General features: G+C 37.0%; 1 protein-coding gene and 1 pseudogene across 3 annotated transcripts in view; both read left to right on the forward strand.

Annotated features, from left to right (window-relative positions):
• NRXN3 (neurexin 3) overlaps nt 1-25,414 on the forward strand; it is a 1,437,186-nt gene that overhangs the window by 590,170 nt on the left and 821,602 nt on the right. The gene's annotated exons all lie outside the window — the stretch shown is intronic.
• On the forward strand, nt 2,103-2,221 carry LOC112473811 (annotated as a pseudogene).

The raw sequence follows: 25,414 nt of genomic DNA on the forward strand, positions 1-25,414 counted from the left end.
GACAATTACAATCAGTTCTTTACAATCTTTGCTGCTGTTATGGGATTTAAATACCATAATATATGTCAAAAGGACAAAATAATGTTTCTGTGTTTTCTGCTTACAGATGTTTTTATGACTGGGTTTTGCTCATAAACAGGTGGTTCTAAGTTACATTCCTTCCATGTATTCATTTATCTTCCCTATATCTTTACCTGAGTTCCCCGATGTGTCATTAAACACAACTGTTGAAATTCCAGCAACTCCAAGGAAATCTCAGGTCCTGGACAGGCTCCCTTGAACATGTGACAATGAAAATGAAACCATCTATGGTCAGTGGAAGTAGCTAAAATGAATTTAGTTGATTCTCAAAGACACCCTTGCTATTCTCAGACCTCTGTGGTCTGCCTTCCTACTACTCTCTTCTTCATCTTCTCTCAACTATTTTCTATCCTTGCTTAATGTCTACTTTTCCAGCTTTGCCTCAATGAAATACTGTGCCTAGCTTCTTCTCACCTGTTTGGTCTCAAGTTCAGAGCATGTTGTGAAGACTGTTGCATGTGGAAATGAATTTATGTGCTGTTGATACGCGGTTACGTCCTTTCTGACGTTGTAAGTTGGATCCACACAGTGTACACGTTGCCGCCTCGTTATTGTTGAGCGTAGCTGAAAAATAGGTAAGACCATCTTTTTCTTTCAGCCCACCTTTGTCTCTGCACCTCTCAACTCTGCCTGAAAGGTAGGTATGAAGACGTTCATGGGAAATGAAACCCTGTCTGAGAGCCTTTTTCCCTTGAGTGTATCTTGCTTCAACAACACATTTCTAGTCAGTGACCATCTGGTGAAGCTGACAGCCTTTAGTTCTCCTAATTTTTAACTGTCTGAAAAAATGTGCCCAACCTGCCATGGATTATGACTGAATTATAAACCACGAAGCATAATAAAGTCATTAACTTTCAACATGTCAAATCTGACTTGAATTGCATCTTGCCTGGAATTTGATGGCCTTTTCCTAGCACTTAAGAGAGCAGGCCTATGTACTGGTCAAAAAGCACTTGGTCATTTCTCAGAGAACCATTAGCTTTGTGTGGCTGTCTGGACACAAGCATCAGCGGGTCTGGGAGAAGAGGACTGTCTAGTGAGGAAGAGAGCACGGAGGAGCAGGTACGAGGTTCACTGGGGAAAGGCAAAGCCATCTCTTCCCAAGAAAGGAGAAAAGAATGATACTCTGCGTTTGGGTACTGCGCACTTATCCTGAAAATAGCGATGTGCTTTGCATTGGAATACTTTAGATAAATGCATATGCTTTACAATTCCAATTGCCCTTCCCCCATTGTTCTCCACTATTAAAAATAATCATATTCTGCAAATGTCAGTGGAATGTGGTTAGAGTGAAGCTACATTTTTGGAGAACCAGGTGTCAGCTCTGTCAGATTTCTATGAATAGGCACATTTTCCAAAGAAAGAAAGGTCACTTACCTCCCTACTTGTAAAACTGTCAGGATTTGGGAAAAAACTATGGTAGGCTGTCTCTTCACATGGGAAAGGAAATCTGGTTTGCAAGATATTTGGGGTATTGTAGTGAATAAGGGATATTAATAGAATTCCACCCACAGCCTCTCTGGCTAAAAACTGATTTGCCTAGAATTTGAGAAGGAAAGGCATCTTAAAGGGTTAGCCATTGCTCGGTCCGTTCGCAACGTGAAGGTGTCACACTGAGTGTGGAGGGAGAAATGTGGGCTTTGGTACATGTTACAAGTTTACTATCTCCTATACTTTCATCCCCATTCTGCCCCTGGATTCCCGTCTATTTAGTGAGCAGACTTAAGATGGGATGGTGTTTGGGGAGCTTCTCTCTAGAGACTAAGATAATGTTGGGTGTCTTATATTATGGCATGGATGGATGGATGGGTGAAGGAGTGACACCAAAGAAGGTTTTTTGGAGAGTAGGTTTTCCACATTTCTGAAGGCTCTCCTTCAGGTGCTGGATAGCCTTGAAAAGAAAGGAAAGCAAGCCCTCTGGTGGTCGTCATGAAGAAGTGCATCTGCTAAGCCACTGAGATGCATTACAGGCCATGCTATCAAGCAGGGAAGGAAATGTCAACTTTAATTAGTTGGGTGAAGTCTACAGACATGCCATCCTGAACAAGCCTGATCCCGTCTGAACTCAGAAGCTAAGAAGGGTCGGCCCTGGTTAGTACTTGGATGGGAGACCACCTAGGAAGAGCAGGTGCTGTAAAAATTAAAAATAAAGGATTATAAACTGACAAGGTCCTTGCAATCTGTGAGGTCAACCAAGGGTTGCCTCACCTTAAAAAAAAAAAAAATTGGGTGAATTTCAGAATAATTTATTTATTCCAGATTATAAATGAGGTTATTGATGGACCTGTCACCTCCAAGCATTTTTAAAGAAGAAAGAAGAGTCTGTAAGGTATCAGAGATCATCTTCTGAAATTGTTCAACCGTTTATCAAACTCCTACTATGGACCAGTTAGGACCAATGGGACACTAATAAAAACTCAAGCTCTCAGTTACTTTGTAGGTGAGATTACAGTAAAACTGAGAACTCAGATATTAAGAATAATTTTTTGCAAGCATGAGTAAGCTTTTTGTTTCTGTTGGCAAAGGAGGTTAGAGAAGGGGGACCGACCTCCTCCTTGCTGAGTTGAGTGGCTGGGAGTCCCTGGAGGTGAAGTCAATCCAGGCCTTAGAGTTAATCCAGGCCTTGATGGGTACAATTAGAATGAATGAGGGAAATGGAGATGAACATTCTCATTATAAGGCCAAGGGAGCACGAATGAGTTTGTTTTGAAGTTAGTATCAAGGAAGTGTGGAGAGTTAATGGTGGTAATGATATACAGAGACAACTTTGTAAAATGAATAAGAAATGAATTATGCAGCTATTTAAAGTAGTTTAATATAAATTGAATCAAGGGGGTATTTTCAGTACTCATTATGAAACTAGAGACAGTCTAGATTCTGGACTTCAGGGGTGGATCTAGGTTCAAACCCCAGGTCTGACACTTACATGAGTCCTTAAGCAAGTGACTTCATGTCTCTGTGCCCATTTCCCCCCATCTGTTAAACTGGGATAAGAATAAAATTCATTTTTAGACTCAGAGATATGCAAACATTATCTAGGTCCAAAGACATAAAAGTTGAATACAAGGACAGTCCAAGTTATCCCAAAACTGCCTCTGACTCTGGTGGTGAGTTTCCTGCTACTATGCACAAGGGGAAACTGAGGGACCTGTTGGCAGGGACACCATGAGGATTTATGAATCAGACTGCTAATTGGACCAGGCGGCACCTGGGACCTTCCAACCTAGATGGTGATTCTAAAAAGTCCATAATGACCCACAGAAATCTAACTGAGATGTGCAGGTAGTAATGACACCAGTTTACATTTTGTATTGAAAAAAAAAAAAAAGCTTAAATTTGGTTCAGAATGTTCTGTTCTATGTAAAAAATACCATCATTTAATTAATGCAGCCTATAGTTGAAATGCTTTCTCAAGCTGTTCCTCTTCACCTCATCAAGAGGAGGAGTGAAATGGGAGGGGGTGAGGGGAGCGGAAAGAGGTGGGGGGTCTAGAGCCAATACGTCAGCTCTTTAAAGCTGCTGTAAGAAAAATGAACAAAGATCCCATCCTGAATGTGACAGAGGATGGAAGATTCAGGGAACATGAGACTTAAAGTGAAGTTCACCCAATTCTTATTATTTGAGAAGTGAAGGGTGGGGAAGAAATGTTGACAGCAAAGGTTTTGGGGAGAACAGGCACAGTAATTCCCGGTACTATAGAACCCCACATTTTTATGGACCACATGTGGAGAAGGGAGGTAGAACTTGGAGTTCAGGAAGGGTTTGAAAGGCAAAATGGAATCACTTCCCCTTAATTAACTCAAACAATGCATGGCAGGTTATGTTGGCTTGCCTGTAGCTGAGACAGAGGTGGTAGACCACCTCTGAGACTTTACAGAGAGAGGGATTCCTGGTGTGCCAGAGCAGAAAGGGCCTAGAAACCTCACAGACTAATTGCAGAGCTGAGAGAACAAGCGTAGCACAATTACAGAACTCACCCAAGGTTATGTGGTCTCTCAGTGACAAAGCTGTAACGGTACTGCCTATCCTCAGTATTCTCTCCAAGGCACTGTGTGTGATGCAGTCTGTAGCGGTTTGAGTTAGCCCTAGAGGGTTAAGCCGCCTGTAGTACCTTCGGATACAGATAAAGATTTGGTATATTCTTTTAACAAAAGGTTAAAAAAGGAAGGTAAAAATTAGAATGATATCTACCTACATCTATTTCAATCAAGATTTCTTTTAAAGTTGCTTTAGAATATTATTAATACCAGTGGCTATTTCCATGTAGCTGTTTTAATTAAAATGTTATATGACTTTTTATAAATAAAGTGATGAAAATTTCTGGTGATAGCCCTGTAGGAGACTGAGCAAGGAAGCCATCAGAATTGCAGGTGGAGCAGTACTCCATAATTTAGATCACGTGACTGAAACGCTACCACCACTGCGTAAAATCTGCTAAAATTGCAACTTCACATTTTCCAGGGGTGAACAAACCTTTTATCAAAAGAGGAAGCTAAGCATTAAAATTACAAATTCACATAAAATATTACAGGAAGGAATGAGAGAAAGAAAACTAATATTATCCTGTTTTCGTTATTTTGAGGAAAAGAATTTTATGAACAACTTCAGAAGAGTTATTAAATGGTTGTAGATTTTATTTTGCTTTATAATTTGACCATTCTTCAAGATTTTGTATTCTCTTTTTGAGCTGAGACATGTGGAACTAGACAGATACTGTTTTTAAAAACCATTTTGTTTTTCTGATGATTGAGAGAAATAGGAAATAGGAAAATCCTTTGGAATTGTTGGGGATTGGGACAGTGTAATAAATAGTACCCCCTTCTGAGTTCATTATCAATTGATATAAACTCAGGAGTCAGATAGATACAGATTAAAATGTCTTCCATTTGGAGGCGTGCAGATAAATGTTTAACATTTGGTGGGGGAGGGAGCTGATTTTTAGTGTTAATAGATTTCTATGGTATAAATATTCCCACCTTGGTCAAATTCAGGTTACCAATGTGATGTCATTGAACTCGGAGTTGAGCAGAGTTCAACACATTTGGCTCTTGCAAGCCAGGACACCAATGCTCGAGTCCACCACTTATAGAGTGGGGCTTAGGTCTCATAGCTAAGCAGTCTTATTAGTGCTACACTTGAGAATTAGGCAAACTTAAAATACAGCGTCTTCTTTGGTGGCATGCACTTATGAAACTTTCAAGAAGGAGCAAAAGAGAAAGTATGCTTGCTTTAGGTACATTGGCATCGAGAGTCAATCTTCTCCTAGGCTCTGCCAGTCTGGTAAGTCAACAGTCTGAATCAAGCTGGGGAGAGAGGCCAGGAGTGTTGCTTGTATGAATGAATGGTCTCTCCAAGTGAAGGAGATAATAAAAATAGGAAAAGAGTGTTACCCCTTAGCAGAATCAGAATTCAGAATGATTCTTAGAAAACCTTTGTAGGATTAGTGTCAACAAGGTTGGAAGCAGATTTGAAATCTCTATTATTTTGGTGTATAGATATTCATAGCAAAATTATCTTTGACGCTGAGAAATGGCAAGAATTTTGGTTACCAGAAAAAAAAGGAGTTGGGGGTGGCATTTAAAAATAGTGACAGTAATATACCCTAATGCTTGCTTTATTTTGTAGGAAGATACAGAAAAATTCTTATTTAGTACCTTGAAATTAAATTATTTTCCCAGCTGGGTGCAACTGAAAGAAGCAGGGCAGGCAGAGAACTTTCCTTAGACAACTTTATTGCCTAAGAGCGGATGATGGACTATTTTAGTATTTGAAATGGTATCTGGCAAAAGCAGTGTACTTGATCATCTCACTTCTTTCTAGTTGATGTTCAAGAGTTTCTGCACCCAGATTTATACCTCCTCGCTTACACATTCATCATTGTTAATACCCAATACCCTGGGAAAGTAAGCCTGGAACTGACTGCGTGAGTTAGTTTCTTCCTGGTAGAGGATAGAGTATTATCCTGTCACTGTTGTATTGTTATTTAACATGTGACAGTTTTAAAATTAACAATAATTATACACGAGCTTACTATTACACCAGCTTGGGCCTAAGTGGCCATGCTGATAGCTTACTTTTGAGTGTAAAATGTCTGGTTATAAGTCAAGTGTCTGAAAGAACTTTCGTTGTTACATCAGGCCGTAAGGGGAATCTTCAGTCAGAATCCACCTTCGATTCTCTTGCCTGTGACATCATGTCCAAATGTGTCTGCATTTACTTCTCTTTGTCAGAATGTTTGGCCAGCTGTGGAGATTGGGACCCCGAACTCTGAAGTCAGATGGAGGTGATTTTGGTCCAGGCTCTGTCATTTAACAGACAAGCTAGCGAATTTTTCCAAATCTGAGCTTTCTCAGATATAAAATGACGATGATAACGCATCTACCTCAGAGGGCTCTAGTGAAGATTAAATGTGGTAGTGTATGTAATACATTTTGTACAGGGCCAGGTGCACAATAATTTGTCAAAATAGATCGGCAATTATTATTTAAAAATTTTTATGCTTTTGTAAAATGTGTATAACTTTACAGCAATGCACAGCTACCATTAGTGGATGTTTGAAAATGGACTCATTCTCTAGAATTTTGGCAATACTGTTTCCCCAAGAAACTCCTGCTAATGAAACAATCAGTTTATCTTTCCAACCCACAATTTTTCTTTGCTTTGCCACTACCCTGACTTCTTGTCTTTCTAGTACTCAGGGTCCTCGTTTATTCCCCATTCTTCTCCGTGGAAAAGTCTGATCTAGGAAAATGATATAATAAACTCTGTCATAATAAAGACATTATTAGTATTCTTAAGGCATTGCAGCTGAGATATAGTCTAAGAGTATAATTTCAATATTCAGGCCACGGGCGAGAGAGGTGTTTGTTTGGCAATAGATTCCTTTCGACGCCTCTGAAATCACAGTCATATTTGTAACTATCTACTCTGCAGTCCATATGGCAGCCTTTAATTATACCTGTTGGAATAATCCACTTAGCCAAGGTCAAGCATTCTCTGATTACATGTTCTGTTGCTATTTCCTAGTCGTCATACATCCGTGGCAGCTGTCATCAGCCAAATCTGGTCTAATTTTTAGTGGCACTGATCCTGTCCTGAGTTTCCATAACACAGGCTTCAGCCTTGTCAAACATGCTTTGCTTCAGCTGTGTCAGTCTTCAGTTTGTGGACCTTGTCTTGATATGCTAATTGCCACATTCTACTATAGGTAGTCTCTATATGTGGCTTCAGCTCCCTCTGCTAGCTTTACTTTTTCTTCATTTCAAAAAATCTGTGCAGCATATCAATCAGCAAAAACATCTGCTAGCTTCCTCTCCAGAATGAGCCATATTTCAATGAGAGGTGAATTTAGTCTAATTCTATCTAACAGTTATGTTTGAAATGCCAAAAATGAATAACATCATTTATTGAGCACCTACGGTATTATAGTCTTATAGTCATTTGCTTGCATATTTGATTATATACATTAGCTAATTTAATCCTCTCAACAATTCTGTGAGATAGACAATTCTCTTGATCCTTTCAAATGAGATTATTGAGACTCATAGTGGTTAGATATTCTGTTCAAGGTCTATAACTAGTAAATGGCAGAGCAAGAATAAAACTAAAAGGTTTCTGGCTTGAAAATCGCAGCCTTCTCCCCAAACTAGGATTTTATTAAGAACTAAGTTAGAATGAAAAATATGAAAAAAATACATGACTGCAGCCCCTTGTCTTTACATGGTTTGTGGTTTCACCGGGCAGAGTGATCTTTGTTTTTCCTATTGGATGATTCAAAGTTTAGTAGAGACACATGCTTTTGACGTTATTACTTTGGTAAAGATAAGTAGACAAACAAGACAAAAACCTACCTAAAGATTTGCTCATCTCTTCTGATAAAGGTGCAGTGAGTTATAGGAAAGCATCTGGACATTTTTTAGCTTTACTGTTAGAGTAAAAACTATAATCCTAGTGTCTGTTGTATGTGTCATACCTGTGCATTTCTGAATGATATGTCTGTGGGCCACCTCTTCATACAGTGTTTCATCTAATAAGTTGGCATTTACTGCTGGAAATTGAGATCATGAGAAGGAACAGTTTTAGCACTGAAAAAAAAAAGAAAAAGCCTGTTTTCTACCAAATTCTAAGATCCCAGAAGCAATGAATTTGCTGTCAAAAGTAATTTGAATAGAGTGTATAAGATACTTTTTTTCAAATTTAGCAGCAACATAGGTTTTAGTGTGGGCTATTGTTCCACTGGAGATTCATTCACTATTATACATCTTCCTAGAATACACAGATTTTTTCTTACAGCCCTTTCAAGGAGAGCTTGTTATTAAAATGCCACAGAACTTTATAGTCACAGTATTTTATCTATAATTTTTCTATGGAATAAGGTCTAAAGATAGTCCTATAAAACGGGAAGAGTCAGAGACTATCTTTCTAGTTATGATTCAACCACTAAGCAGCTATATGACCTTGGTCAAGCCTCTTTACTATTTCTTTGAGTCTTACTTCTTCACTGGTACTCCTAGAGGGTCAGAGTATTTCAACCCTAATGTCTCTTCTTCGTTCCACTCATGTTGTTTTGCACAACCCTAATCCATAGCTTACGACTGCTGCATTAAACCCTGTAACCACACCGTACCTGCACATGTTCCTTAAGTGATTTTCTAGGTTTTTTATAGTCGCAAAGTAATTTGTCCTTTATGAAAAGTTGGACTTCTATACCACTTTAGTTCAATGTGTTTTTCCTTATGTTGATAACGAGGCTGAGGGCATGAAAAAAGCATAGGTATTCTTTACGATGCCAACCTTAAAAATTTAGAGTATCTATTCAAAATATAATTGCCCCCAAATAAATAACTATTTATGAAGTAACTATAAGTAACCAGCCATCAATTGATTTAAATCCTTCTTGAACCTCTGGTAAACTTATATATTTTGAGTACTTGAGAATTTGAAATATTATTTTATGAATTCTTTATCAGAGAACAGCAAGGTAAGATTATTGATGCCTCCTGACTCCCTTTTGTATCTTGTTAACCATTTTGAAGCTATCTTCTGTCAGTTTTTCCAGAGGACGAAGTTCAGTAAAGTAACAAGACTGCAAATGTATCTGTAGACTTGCAGTTTCCAATATTTATTCTATCCTGTAGGGTGTCTATTGGATAAGTAATATTAACTATAAAGGTAATATTCAGCTCCCATTGTGCTGTATATGATTCTATTTAAGACCTATGGCTTCATGTGTTAGGGAATAAAACATGTTTCTGTGTTATACTTTAAATTTAAAACTGTTTAGGCAAACTCGTTCTCCTTATACAGGATTATGATAACATGAATTGATTTTTTTCCCCACAGGAATAGGTTAGATATATTTGCTGTCCTTGCCAAGCTTTTTCTCACTTTTTAGACTCAGTATGTATATTCCTCCTCCTTTTTTTAACATTTACAATATAAGATGAACATTTAAGATGAGCCAAAAAAAAAAAAAAAAGCAAAAATAAACCTTGTATAAAACAGTATTGAAAAAAATTAATCTGGCAGTTTTAAAGCTAAAACTCACAATCCACTAGAAGCATGGAAGCTGTAGAGTATTGAACGAGGCTCTACAGAGATTGGAATTTTTAGAAATTTGCTTATACTTTGTAATTACTTTAAGGAAATCCAAGCTCTCTGCAATTAGCATTATGTAATTAAACACTTATTGAGTCTCTGCGCATAGTTCATATGCACAAATAAGCACCTACTATGGGTAAAACATCATGGGGGATATGGCTGTATACTAAAATAATATAGCCAGTATGAAGGAGGAGGGAATAATAATTTAGATTATTAGGAGAAAGCAGGCAGATGGATATGAATGGGGAAGCACTATTCCCAGCAGAGATGATACACTAACATTCATACATTGGAGAAGTAATAATACATTAAGACCCACAAATAGGGGAAATCAGTATATATTTATACTGCAACAGGAGACATATTAGAGATGGCTGGGGGAAGAAAACAGAGATATACCAGTGTATAGTAGGTAGAAAGGGAGGAAATGTCGATGGAAGGTGGAAGAGGGGAAATGTAGTGGATGTTATTGAATACCCAAAGAAAGTCATACTCTTAGGTAATACACATACCTAAGATTCTGAAGTAGTTTCTCCTACTCAGCCTTTTTATTTATTTATTTATTTATTTATTTTATTGTAGGGCTTCTGCAGATGGGAGATATAATGCTATAAAAAGAAAGTAAGAAAGTAAGCTTATAAAGGAAGGTTTCTGAAAATAAACCAGAAAAGCAGCTTGGTAGTGAACAACTTCTGGTGATAGAGAGTATATACCTCTCTCTGCATAAGGAAGATAGGGAATTCCATCTGCAAAAGGCTTGCAATAGGCCATTGATGCCGGTAAAGTCTGTGCTAAGGCAATGGGAGCGCAGGTGTCAACTCCAGGGCAACCCTTGACTGTGGCCCTGACACCTTTCTGGTGAATTTAAACATTAGTGACAGTCTTCAACCTGCCATGATGGCAGGTTTAAAACTGTCATAGTCTAGAACTATGACATTGGAATGTTCCCCTTGGTTGGGAGTATAAATGCAGACTTTGAGTTAGGGGGTGATGGTGGTTGTGTGTGTGTGTGTTTGCGCACGCATGCGTGTGTGTTTTCAGCATGGTGGGCTAGATATTGGAATCATACTCTACCTTCACCAGAGCAGTTGAGTCCCTCCTCTTCTGAAGGGAGAAGTGGAGATGAAGGTTGTCTAGAGAGTAGGTATCTCAATGTTTTCTTTATTAGGACATTTACAATCTTGAGACCAAAAGGATTTTAGTGAAACTAATTAACAAAGGACACAATCAACTTCATTTGGGCCTTATAAATTCTTCAACTACTTCTGAATTCTACTCTACATCATCCTGACATTTGATCTTTGTTTTTCACATCTGGTTTTATACATAGTTAAGTGCTTGATTGCCTCAGGTCTCTAGAGGACTTTTTTTGTTTGTTTGTTAACTTCTGATTGAGCCTTTATTCTCCTCTGCATGACTCCTTAGCCTGTACATCTGAAGTGTTTGTTTCCAGGGAAAAGTTAAAGTCAAATATGTGAGCTCATTTTCTCTGTATTAAGGAAGGTCTTCAGAGTTTGGAATTCCAAATAGTCAGTGTTTCATGCCTTTGGTGCTCTGTTGGAAGTCTGTATTTTCGTACATTTTTTATAGGCATGGATGATCCAGAGGGTTATATCTGGCGTGTGTAAGTCTGAAATAATGAGCAAGAAAACCAAAAAGCTGATAATAATGGTAAGCCACTTCGGTTTTCCCCATCCCTGATGTGGCTCTCTAGATTTTACATTCTCATGAAGCATAGGGAGCCTACAGTTTACCTACATCTATGTGATATAAGCCCCATTTGGTTGAGCTCCTATAGCCAAGTTGTGGACACCTCTCAGTTGTTGATATTGAACTTAGACCCGAATGAGTAGAAATACCCAGGCATGAGAATATCTATAACAAGATTGTTCAAAGCCAAGGGCACACACATCTAGAGCACACATAGTAAGGTATGGACAAGTTTGGCATATTCGAAGAACAGATTGACCAGGGAAGTTTAAGAATGGATATTTGCAGACAAAGATTTATTAGCGATGATAGATGTCCACATAGCTTTAGGGGAGCTGTGAATTTAGCTTCAAGTAAGTAAAATGTTCTGTGCCAGCAGTATATCTTTAAGGGTTTCTTTAAGATTGTGGAACTTGGATAAATGGTATATTGGATCACAGGCATGCTGAGTAACTTTTGTTGTATGATTTATTTGATTACATCTCTAATCTGTATTTATATGATGTGACTTTATAACTTACTGACTATTATATTGAATGGTCACTTGTCTCATACTTCATCTATTCAACAACCATTTACTAGTGTCCTACTATATGCCAAGTAGGTTCTGGGTATACAAAGGTGAATAAGACCCCACTCTTATAAAAATATATACAAAAATGGAGGCGACATAGTATTCTTAGTATATTTACTGTGAAATACTTTTTTTTTTCAATTTAAAAATATGAAGAATAGTAAAAGGAACTTTCAGAAGAGAGTGGAATTGATTAATATAGGTGACCACAGCTGAAGTGTAGGAAGTTAAAATATAATTTTGCAGGTCTAAAAAGCCTTTTGACATCTACTTATAAAATGGAATTAAGGCCTATATAATGTTATGGTGGGGAAGTTTATACATTTAAATTAATAAGCATCACTGTTAATGCAGCTCTCTGGCTACACTTGTTCCTTGCATATAAAGCCCCAAACCTAAGATAAACTCCTGCCTAAGATACAAGTCGATACAGCTCTTTACTTGGCTCTGCGGACCTGTTAAAACCATAGGTTTCCAACTCAGAAGATATAACCTCTTCCAGTCTGACAAAGAAATTAACTGATGTCCCGAATTTATATGAACCGATCTTGGTTTAAAATAGGTTATGTACTCATAATAGCCAAGAAAACTTCCCAAAAGAAGACAAAGTCTGGATTAGTCTGAGATTTTGAAATGTCACCAGCTTAGCCCCAAGGAGCTATCCAATGTGCTGAATATCTCCTGGGGACAGCGTGCTAAGTCTCAGTGCTTGACCTACTGTCTCCTACCTTTGTCCACCTATATACTACCTGCCCTGGTTACTCTTTACATGATCTCAGCTACCATATGTGGCAAACTATTATTTTCACTCCTGCTTGTTCCACCTTCTAAACTAGTATATTCTTCAACTCATGTTTAACCAGCTACCAAATTTTTACCTATAGCCTCCTATGCACAAGTGCCTTGGATCACAAATCTGTTTGCTGAAACAATGTGATCATTGATTTTATCTTCAATTATAAAGTAATTAAAAATTTTATTAAAGTTTGTAAAAATATAGGCCTAAAAATAGCCTTTAATTTGTTAATTCATTTAATCGTGCATAAAAAATTATTGAAAAAATACACATGGTCTCTCTCCTCTCCCATCTTCCTCCTCCTTCTACTTCTTCTTCAACGTTGTCTTCATCTCTTCTCCTTTTTCTCTTTCTTCTCAACATCAGCATCATTGTCATAAATATAACAAGTAAGGATATTTTAACTGGTGAAATATTTATATAAAATGTAGGATCTTGGTAAAATGTAGGTTTTAAAGCAATGTTACAATAGTTTAGGCTTAGTAGTTGAAAATACAAAAAAAAAAACCCTAAACATAAATAGTTTCCCATAAATATATTATTTTTGAACTAAGTAAAGTAATTTAATTATTCTCATAAACAAAATGAAGACTAGATTCCTCTAGCTTCTTTTAGGAAAGACCTCTTCCTTGCTAACTGGAAAACTCAGAATACACTTAGGGAATTGAGTTGGCTGTTGCTAGTCAATTATTATGACAGGATTTTACACTGTATCCCATCTATACATCATTCTGTAATTTCATCTATTGCAGATTAAGAAGAATGACATGACTAGACTAGTTAAGAATCTGAATTTTGGGATCAAATGGTTTAGATTATTATCTTATATCTGACAGTCCCTATCCAGGTGATTTTGTTTAAATCGTCAACTTACGTCAAACTTGAGATGACAAAACATACACTGAAGATTGCTTTCAGGATTATGTGAGATAGTGTAGACTCAGAATTAAGTATAGAAACTGACATCTAGTAGGCATTCAATAAATGTGAATTATCATCATAAACCATTAATGCATCCTTTCTGTTCTTTATCTGACCTGAAACTGTATGGAAAGTTTAAAGTATTGTATTTTCTATGAGTATTTGACATTTGGTGAGAGTAAGTTGGCAGCAGTCCTATACATGGCACCAATTTAATGTCTCTTAAAATGTTGCAAGCTATAAACAAAGGGAAGGTAGTGGTCACCCACTCATGAACAACCATTCTTAATCCACAGTCAACCAATTGATTACAATTGATCTGTTGTCCATGCTTTCATAGTGACATTTGGAATATATTACCATTTCTCTTAACATGGTAGTTAAAAATCAGTAGGCAGATAATGTAATATTGACATAATGAGTAAAATAATGATTGATAGTGAAGTTGTAAAAGTAAGAAGGTTCAATGTGTTTGAAAGTCACAGAGCTTTGAAAAGTGCAAGAGATAAGGAATACTGATGAATGAAATGTGACTACTTGACAGTGGCTTTGAATATAAAAACGAACTGAAGAATTTACTCAGCTAGTCATTCTTAAAGAGTACAGCCTATGGAAATGTAAACATGGCTAATATTAGTACCTTTTAATTTAAATGTTTATCAGAGTGTCTGTTAGAAGAAAACTAGATTTATACTTTATGACTTGTTCAAAACCATTGTATTTCCTAGCATTATCTCCAGTAAAATAGTTCTAGTTTAAAATATATTAAAGAGGATACTTCTAAAATTAGGTTCTTGTGGAAATAAACAAAAGAGACTATGTTTTTTTTTTTTTCAGAGACTGCTATAGATGTCACTTTATAATTAGATAGGTAAGATAGTCAATATACAGAGGTTTGGTTTTACGGCCAGAACTAACAGGTATTCAGTCAATGAGAGATGTCAAGTAGAGCAGCACTACTTAGGCAGTGGGGAAATTTCAGAGCCTCTGAACTAGAACAGTAGCGTTATATTATAAGATACGCTATAGTTGTTTTTTTCCAAAATGACCCTCGCTCTTTAATGAGAGTGTGTTTTCTGAAAGGAGAGAAAAGCCAAATGGCAACTAATTCATTGACAGATTTATAGCCAAGTTACCAAAAGATTGGAACTAATCAGGCTTCTTTTTCAAAATGAGTGATGATATTCAGAGCCTCTTTGGTTGTACAGATGTTTAGACTGTGGATATCCCAAGAAGTCTATAGTCTGTGCTGGTTTTAAATTTGAGGTCAGTTTGCTGGTGCCCAGGGTAGCAAAGCTCTAAGGGGAAGGTGTTCTGGAGAAGTAAAAGAAAAAAGTATTTTTCGTCATCACACTGAGAAAGTCATTGCACTGAAAAAGTGCCAACAAACCCTAAATAATTTTGTGTTGATTATACTAAATTAGAATAGTGATAGCTATAATCATTTGATCCCTGAGGCATTAATGAAAATTCAGCATTATTTTGTGTGGAATATGTATCATTACCCTTGAGCTTAGGAATGATTATTAGTAAGTCTGATTAAATCTGGAAGCAGTGACACAAGCTATCTTTAACCCACTAATGACAGGGCCATATTGTCATTTTATGATGAATGAACACAGTTTAGCATTTTTAGCGCTTGGTGTGGAAAATAAGCCTGCATTCATTTTCTTGATTAGACTGCAAAGTAGTACAGAGAAGCTTAAAAAGAATGCTACTTAATGAAATAGTGTTCCGGCTGATTGATTAACCTATCATAGCTTCCAGAACCCATAGGACTGGTTGACTTTATATGATCATAGATATTATTAAGCAACATGCTAGAGATCACAAATTTCTGAATGCAGGGGTACAAAAAAATAAAATACTACCACTTTGCATGGGTATATTGCCCTTCCCTTTTCAATTATTTTATTGTTTTATGAACGTAGTAACTGATATAATGAGCTAGACTTTTCACCACTTGTTTTCTGAGTAAGAGAGCGGAAGCACAGTACAGTTCAGCTATTTGCCTAAAGTCCCATTGGTCATCAAAAAATTCAGTATTGGAACCCCAGTGTCTTTGCTCTCAGTATAATAATGTATTTTTGCTCTAAATAAAAAATTAATTTGCTTTATAATTACAGGCAAGTTATTTGTTATTATCTTGAATGCTCTCTTTTAAAAAAGATTTATTCTGTATTCATAGACAACATTAGAGATTCTAGCTGATCAAATGGGTCACAGTCCTGATTTAATTTTTAGTATGAGGCAAAGCTGTTCCTAAAATTCCGAGGCAATTGGGACACATTCTGATCTCAGCATAGCATCTGACACTCGGTAGTAGTTTGATAATTTAGCTATTTTTCTTCTAATTCCCATCCCAATACTGTGACTTTCTATGGTCTAAAGAAGGAACTTTTCAGACTCTTAGTTTAACTAAAGACTTTGTTGATGGCCTACATGATCCTATTAAAACTCTATTCACATGTGACTACTCAATAACAAAGCATAAAAATTAGGGATAGTAGAGCCAAACCCTGCTTTAAAATTCATGGCTAGAATGAGTTATCATTTCCATCACAGTATTTCTACTTGAAACACAGTTTTGCAAATAAATGACGTCTCCAGTTTCTAACATTAACACCGCAATGGCATTCTGTTGAATAGCTTGAATTTAGGGCAATCAGAGCCAAAGATTTAAAGTTACTGGAGTCCTACAGGTCCTGCTTTGCATATTACTGATCAGGTTCTTTGGGGAAGATAAATGGATAAACAAATTGTAATACAGTGAAATAAAAAGAGTTCGGACAAGGAACAATGCTAGTGCCTAGGAGAGAGAACAAACTATCCTAGAAGTAGATATAGGGTGGGGAAAACACTCTGAAAGGGACCTTTAAATACTGAACTAAACAAAACCAGAAGCCTTGTAATTACCCCTGGCAATTTCTTACAACTTACCGTGCAGATATTCAATCAATTACCAGGTGACTGTCAGTCTTACCTCCAATCATTTCTCTATGCAGTGTCCTCCTCTTCACCCATCACTGACCTACATGGAATTCTCATCATCTCTATTTAAAATAGGCTGGCTTATTTTGTATTTTCATTTACATGCATATCACCCTCAACACCATCATCCAGACAATTTAAAACCTTAAAACTTAGCACATCTCCCTCTTGATTAAAATTCTTCAAGGGCCTCTTGCTGGGTACAGGATAATGTCTATGGGACTATTCCCTGTGATCCTGCTCTCCCTGCCTCTGCAGCCTTCTCATGATGGTGCTTATGCTGTGGAATTATTTTTTGTTTCAAGAACATTACATTTCATTTCATGCCTTCATGCTTTTTCCTCTTTTTGTAATGCTCTTTCATATCCTTCTCTCATAGGACACATTCTCTGCATCATTCAGTGACTCTCATCCAATGTGATGTTGCTGTTTTTTCCCCATCTCAGATCTCCACTGGATTAGGTGCACTTCTCTGACTTTAGAGCACCTGTGCATAGTGTATCTCATTTATCCCTATATTTCTCAGTAAACACAGTGCTTGGCACTTAATATTTGCTGGACAAATGTTGGTTGATCCAATCATAAGAATAACTTGGATGGATAAGTAAGTAATTGCTGGCACAAGTGTAGAAATGACAAGGAGGTATAAAATCAGATGGCATAGTGTATTAATTTTCTGTTGCTGAGCAACAAATTACCACAAATTTAGTAGCTTAAAACAATATCCATTTATTATCTTACAATTTCTATAGGTCACAGGTCCAAGTGAGCTTTACTGGGTTTTCTCTTCATGGCCTCACTTGATTGTAAGGCTGAAATCAAGGTGTTATTAGACTGAATTTTCATCTAGAGGTTAATAAGGTAATATCTACTTCAAAGCTTCCTTGGGTTGCTGGCAGAATTTATTTCTGTGTCTGTAGAATTCATGACAGCTTGCTTCTTCAAGGCCAACAGTGGAGAGGGAGTGCCTCTACTGCTTCAAATCTCTACCTTCACAGAAGGCTTAGACCCTCTTTAAAAGGATAAACTGGTTAGGTCTGGCCCATCCAGGATATTCTTGTTTTGATTAACTTAGTTTTTACTTAGAGGCTTTAATTACATCTGCAAGATCCTTTTGCCTTTGCCATATGCCAGACATAATAATGGGAATTATATCCTGTCACCTTTGCTATATTCTGCCATCTAGAAGCAAGTCCATGTTCTGCCCACACTCCAGGGGATGCCTCTTACTCATGGATGTAATTACCAGGAGGCAAGATCTTAGGTCCCATCTTAGAATTTTGCTCATTATACACATAGTTTAAAATGACTCAAAAAATAGATTTATGTGGGTAAGTTGAGGAACATGGGGCCAGAAGGAAAAGGCAGACTGTGTCAGGAAGTGCCTATGTGACCTTCTAAGAAATGTATATTATCTTGTAGGAAGTCATAAGGGATTAAGAAAGATTATAATTTAGAGCATAACTTTTTTTTGGTAGGAAATAAGAGAGACTTAGAAAATTGGAGGAGGAAAAAACTGTAAGCATGGCAGCTAAACAGGAAGAATAGAGGTGCCAGATGGAAAGTGGGGAAAGATTAAGAATTGACAGTACTTGATTGCTGATTGATTGAGCAAAGAGTAAGGGGATATTCGGAATCAAAGTTTCCAACTAGCACCACTGGGTGACGAGATTTGGAGTTGGTTTTGAATATTCCTGAAAGACACTGAGATGGTAGCTATTTTTAGCATAGACAGTGAATCTCATTTTGTGCTTTTGTTCTCATTCTCGCCTTCTCTCTCACTTTGCCTTTTCTTATTCCGACAAGGATCTCGAATGGCTTACCAGTACGATCCTGCTATATTCATACCAGTTGGCAATGACTTGGCACAATGCCTTCAGGGAGAAGTGTTCTATTTTCAAATGGCTGGTGAACTAGACAGAATTATGCTTCCTCAGGTTATCTGAATCCATGCGGTTGGGAGCAGTTTAAAAGGACAGTGACCCCGCTTTCAGTTCTGAATTCTGATTTGGATCCATTATCTGGCAACGAACTCAGGCTGTTTTAAATCTAGGCCATTTATGTGTCTAACATGATTAGATAAGGATAGGAATACACAGTGTTGGAATACAGGCAGGCAAAAGTATTTTTTGTTTTGTCTTTTTTCCACAGCCTCTAAGTAAATTCTGGACATCCTTTGCAATCTATGTTAATGTTTCTGGAAATATATAATTTATCTTATGTCTCTATCCTTAGATGGGAAAAAATTAATAGACCAAATGATCAAATGTCTCCAAAATATTTGTCTTATATCCAGTGAAAATCTTTGGTTAATGTAAGCTTTTAGTTCAGAGATATGAATTTTTACCTGAGGAGCTACTTTGTTGGTTTAAAATGTGTGATATTATTTAATTCAGTAAAATTTCTGTGGATTGATGTATGCCCTTTGAATACTTAATATTAGAGAAGTACTTTGGTCTGTAAGACTCACTCAAATAGAGGAATTTTGAAAATTGGGAGTACAAGCTTTCTCCCCATTAGGAATCATGGCTTGGATTTATGGACATCCAGTCTCTGTTTCATCTAGTGATATGCTTCCCTACTTATCCCATCAGACTTTTTTATTGTTAGTTAGGTCTTAAAAGGAAAACTATTTCCTCTATAATACTTCTGACGCCAGGTATGTGAGTTTTTCCATACTAAGTAAATCTCCAGTTTTTGGTGGGCCTTGACTGGGTATCCTGCAGTTTAACTCAATTCTGACACTAACTGCCTGGAGTTAATGCAGACCCCACAGGCTAAGGGCTCAGTCCCATAGGACTATTACTTTATGCCCCACCCCTAACTTCAGATGCTAATAGCAAGTCCCAATTTGTCATCTGCACTTCTGACTAAGTGGCTGTTAACCACTGGTTCTCACAATCCCCTCCTCAGGTTTCATAATTTGCAGTAAATACTCACAGATCTCAGGGAAACGTATTTACTCATTTATTATAAAGGATGTAATAAAGGATATAGATGAACAGCCAGATGAAGAGGTGCATTGGGAAAGGTATGGGGAAGGGATACTGAGATTCCGTACCCTCTGCAGGTGTACCATCACCCCCAGCACCTCTGTGTGTTCACCAACCCGGAAGCTCTCAAAACTCCCTTGTTTAGGGTTCTTTTGGAAGTTCCGTTACTTAGGCATGATTAAATCATTGACCATTGGTGATTGGTTCAATCCTCAACATCTTCCGCTTCCCAGAGGTCTGAGGATGGGGCTGGAAGTTCCAACCCTGTAATCATGTGATTGGTTTCCCTGGAAACTAGCCCCTATCCTCTGATAGTCACCTCATTAGCATAAAGCCAGGTATGTTTTATAGGGGTTAGTTCTGAATAACAAAAGATGCTCCTCTCACCTGTATCACTCGGGAAATTATAAAAATTTTAGAAGCTCTGTGTCAGGAACCTGACACGAAGATCAAATATATATTTCTTATTATATCACAATATCACAGATCTGTTCTCTGTGAAATCTGTCTCTTCAAAAGCCACTTTCATTTGTTTACAAACTGTTGACTATACCACCCAAGTTCCATACTACTGGATTCCACTTAATCTCTACTGTCTTTTTTTTAAGTTAAAATTTTGTGTTTCTTTTAATCAAATTGCCACACGTAAATATATGAAAATATTTCTGCAAAGCTTATAATGAAAATAATAAGATGGAAAAATATTTGTCTAACCTCTCCCCATCTCAATCCAGAGAAAACACTTACAATTCTTTTAGTTGTTTCTTTTGGTTTTATTTTCATATTTATGAATCATGTGGTCACAGTGTTATTTTTTGTTTTGGTTTCTTTACATTTTATATATTAATGCTCATTTTTGACATTATTATTTTCTAAATATCCTCAATTTTATCTTTCAATCCTTTTGTTGAATAAATCTCAGCTAATATGTATAAACATATATATATATTATTTTCTAAGAGCTTTGTGTTTATTTTTGTATATAGCATTTGATTTGTGTTTTTTAATAGATGCAAGTTATTTCTGTTAACATATTAAGAATGGGGCTTTAAAACTTATTTCTCTGTTCCCTGCACTGTGTTTCTATTTTATTCCTTCCTCTTCTCCTCCCCCTCCTTCCTACTCACCTGGGTCAGGTCTGGGGTTCGGAATGAGGAGCCAGGGCTTCATGGAGGAGAAATGCCAGAAGGCATAGACGGGTGGCACCACGGAAGGGAATAATGCAGTAGATGCCTGATAGTCTGTCCCCCCAGAACCAAGACTGAGAGTAAGAATCCACAAATGACACTGTGGGACAGACTTCGAACAGCAGAGACTTGAGCATTGGGGTAGAGAGATTTGGTCATGGAGGCAAATCCCGGTGAATATAATTGGAGCGGTTTTGAAGTGAGTGGGGACAGTTCCTTGGGCATCTATTGAAAATAAGACATACAAACTGAGAATGTTAAATCAGCTTGGATGACATTGTTTTGCTGAAGAGTTTAAATTAGAAGCCAATTGAGATATCTGTTATTACTGACTAATTTAAGAGGTTCTAGATCTGGCAAAACAACTAGGTCTGAGCTAAGTTAAAAGACATAGCATGACCAGCTGGGACTAGAACACAACAAACTTGCTAATTAGTCTAGAGGAAGCCAATTGCCCACATATTTATGGACTGCTAATTGCTAAAGTTAGCAGCTTGCTCTGAAGACAAGAATAACAGCATGCTAGTTTCTTTCGTGTAGTATAAAGTGGTCTCTGGGATACAGGCTACATCAATTTTAAAAATATTCTATAGTTATTAAACTAAAAGCATACACTGCTTTTAATAAAGATGTACTTTAGAAGTCAGGTCTTTTCTTTTTTTAGATTGTAAGATGAGAAATTATCTGATAGAATATTTCTGACTCAAGGTTGGACATTTGTGCTAAGAATTTAATTTTAAAGATACAAGTTCTCCATTTGAATATCATTTCCCAGATGTTCTAAAACATATCCCAATAAAAGAGCCACATAAATAATTTAAATGTTTTTTCATTCGAAATACTTTGAAATTTTTTTCCCCAAAAAATGCTTTTTCGACCCAGTTGTTTGTGAAAAGAGAATGTACTTAAAGAAATTTCCTCTACTTTTTGCAACATCGTGGGCATTCAAAAAGTATTTGTAGAAAGAATGAATGTATAAATGAACAGATACGGAAAGCATTGTGTGCATTAAAATGATAGAATTTCACATTTTAAGGTACAATAGAGAACAACTAGTCTCCTTCCATTCTTTCATGGATGAGGAAGACGAGATAAAGAGGTGAAAGAAAGTAGGAGGACTGCTCTGGGGTTCCCCCGCTGGTTAGTAGCAGAAACATGCCTGTAACCCATTTCTCAAGTCAATCCGTCTAGCACTCTTCATTCTAAGTTAGTTTTCATTCAACATAAGAATGAATTACTTCTGTAGGGCTGATTCTGACCCAAATCACATTATATCAGCAAAGCCTGGCTTTATGAAAGCTCAAATGCCAAATCAGACAGGTAAAGCATCTCTTAAAACAAAAACAAAGCCAAAGTAGTTGGTATATTTGGTTTTATCAAGGAATGAAGTTTTTCAAAGGCAAAGAGGGGGAAAATTGGAAAATCTGTGCTGTAGATTTAATTTGAAAGGCGAATGTCAGACTCGATATTAAAGAGGTAAGCTAGCCCTGAGGAGTTATAACTGCATAATAGGAGAAAGCCAATTTCCTTTTCCAGCGAATCAATAGAAGTTCACGTATCTGCTGATTTATTTATCTCTTGCATTGGTAACCAAAATCCCCTAATTAGCTTGACAGCATACTTAGCTAATGCATAGCAATTATATATGGCAGGACAAATTTGATGAAGATGGAAATAAGTAGATGAATATTTAGACCCAGCAATACCACTAATGGCTCAGATACCAGGTAACATTTCTCCACTAGTAGAATTTATTAAGAAGTGGCTGTGAATTGTTCTTTTTAATTAAAGGTCTGGTTGCATTACCAAAGGGTCGTTGAGAACAATAAATGGCGAAGTCACTTATCAAATGTATGACTCTGCCTAAATTATTAATAATTCTGAGCATAGTGTTTCTCATCTATACAGATAGGTTTATAATGACACCTACCACATGAGGTTGTGAGGATTAAATGAGGTTTTGCATAGTGCATTCCATATAAAAAGCAGTCAATAAATGTTAGCTTTTATTATTTTGTCAGCCACTCCCGGGGAGCCATATTGTACGAAACCATACTTTCATTGCTGCTGCACTGAAGCCTCAGTAAATCATTGTTTTCTCACTGTGGATATGTCTGTCTCAAGATCCTCCTCAAGAGGGCAATGCAATTGAAAGGTCTCTCTTCACTTGGGATTCTGAACATTTGGTTCAAATCCAAAGTTCACAGGTACAATTTGTGCTATCTATTCTAGAACTCCCTGGGAGGTGAGGCTCATTTATTTGATCACTTTCTGGCTGAGTGAACTTATCTCTCTTAAATTTTCTTAGGTTATTTTAATAGTCTCTAAAATTGAGGCAATCATGCCCATTCCACTGGGATGCTATGAGGATCTAATGGAGGCATATAGGGAAAGTGTTCATTTGCAAACTCCATGTGTTGAATGAATGTTGGTTATTGATATTCTCTGAAGGTCCACATTCAATTACTCTGTCATGGCCCAGTGTAAAAGCCCCCTCTTCTCTGATCCCCCCTGAGCTCCCCAACCTCCAGACAGGTGTTAGTTCTCCTTCCTCTGCACTCCCACTGCATTTCAGCTGGTTCTCCCTGGTGCTCAGAGAACATACTGCCTTGTAGAACAGTAATATTTTATTCCTGCTACTGCCCTTTCAGAAGAAAGCATCCCTATATAATTGCCCTCCTTATTCCTCATAGTACATAGCACAGTATCTTGCATATAGTAAGTGCTTAACAAATATTTGATTAATGAATAAACAAGCTTTCATGAACCCATATGCAATGCTAAGATCTGTGAGTTATATAGAAATAGTAAAAGTAAATAAAGACTTAATTACAATTTTATCTCTTCAATGAGATGATCAAATACTTTAGGATTTGAAATAAATTAGAAATTAACTCATCCTTTATTCATTCATCCTGTTATTTAATAAACATATGTTGAACATATTTCAGGTGCCCAGGTGCGGTGACGGGCACTAGGAATGCGATTTTACAAAAATGAATTGTCTCATCCCATAGAGCTTACTAGTACTAAGAAATCGTAAGGAAAAATAGCACAACTTGCTTAATCAAACTAAATATTTAGACTTTTCTTTTTAAAAAGAGATCAGTAAAGAATTCTTAACTGCCTTTTTTGTTCATTATTAATTCTAACAACTTGGTCACTGTTCATTAGGAAGATTAAATTTGGCTACTTTGAGTAGGCCAGGCAGATCGTTTTTTTCTGGTTAAACAAATATAAACAAACAGAAAAACTCCTATAGCTGCTGGGTAAAATTTGCTTTGAATTATTTTTCATATTCACAAGTAATTGGGCATGTCCTCTTCAGTTAAAAATAAATATACGAAAGTACATTGATCTACTTTTCTTGACAGCAAGTTTTGAAAACCATAGCTATGTTACTTAACCATGTTTTCTTCACTTATTTAAAAGTCCAGAAGGCACAAGTAACCTTCAGAGAGTATTTCCACATAACAAGACAAAATTATTGAATGAAATTAAATTTTTTTAATTGAAATATCATAAACAATTCTGCATTGCCATTGAACCAGTCAATATCATACAAAATGAATTTCTCAGTTATTGTACTATCTGGTAGGCAATTTGAGTTTAAGAAAAACTTTCTTCAGTTGTACAAGCTAAGGCTATTTATTATTAATGCCTCCAAAGCAGCAGAAGCCACTGGAGTGTCACATTTTAAAGACGAGGAATGGATCTTCTTAACAATAAATGCTACTTCCTCATCCCTCAATCCACCCTCCTACCCCCATACACTCACCGAGACCACCTCTAGACTTCTATTTTTCCATGGCTCTAGGGGCTTATGATCAAAGCAGAGGAGGCTTAGAGTGCTTATATGCCACCGTTTTCCACATTAGGTCAAAGAATTCATGAATGGAAAACACTCAAACTGATTCCCCTTTTGTGTCAGGGTCCTGGTAAGAAAATTGGTAACACACTCAAATAATATGAGAGAATTGACCTATTTATAATCACGTGAGCAGAACAAGTCTGTGGTCTGGGAAGCTGATAAAGTATGACAAAGCACCCAGCTGCTACCATTGTTAAACCTCAAGGAGGAAGAGGAGGGAATAGTTACCGGAACCAAGAGAGAGAGAGCAGTGGCTCTTAACTAGGAGAGCGCTTCCCAGCAGGGCCTGCAAATTTCAGTAGAGAAATGCAAGTGCCACCAACCTTGAGGACTGGCTGGGAGAAAACCAGGAGTATTAATATCTCATTCTCACTTTTCCCACTTGCCAGCTTTCTGCTAATACCTCCTATTTGATTCAGCCCAGACAGATGAGTTCCCAGAGAGTAGGTAGAGTGGAGAGTGAGTCCAAAGGGCCAAATAGAATATCAAGTACACTCTTTATATAATAAAGAACATATACCCTTTATGTAATAAGGGTTGTGTGTGTGTGTGTGTGTGTGTGTATACTATGCATCTGGTACATGTACTAAAGCTTGCTTTCCTTCAAGAGAGTTTACAGACGTTATTCATTTAATATTCATAAAACCCTTCTGAAGTCAAGAAGTCAAGCATTTATATTCTCATGTG

This window comes from Pteropus alecto, unplaced genomic scaffold (genome assembly GCF_000325575.1).
Source record: "Pteropus alecto unplaced genomic scaffold, ASM32557v1 scaffold8, whole genome shotgun sequence".
Classification (NCBI taxonomy): Eukaryota; Metazoa; Chordata; class Mammalia; order Chiroptera; family Pteropodidae; genus Pteropus; species Pteropus alecto.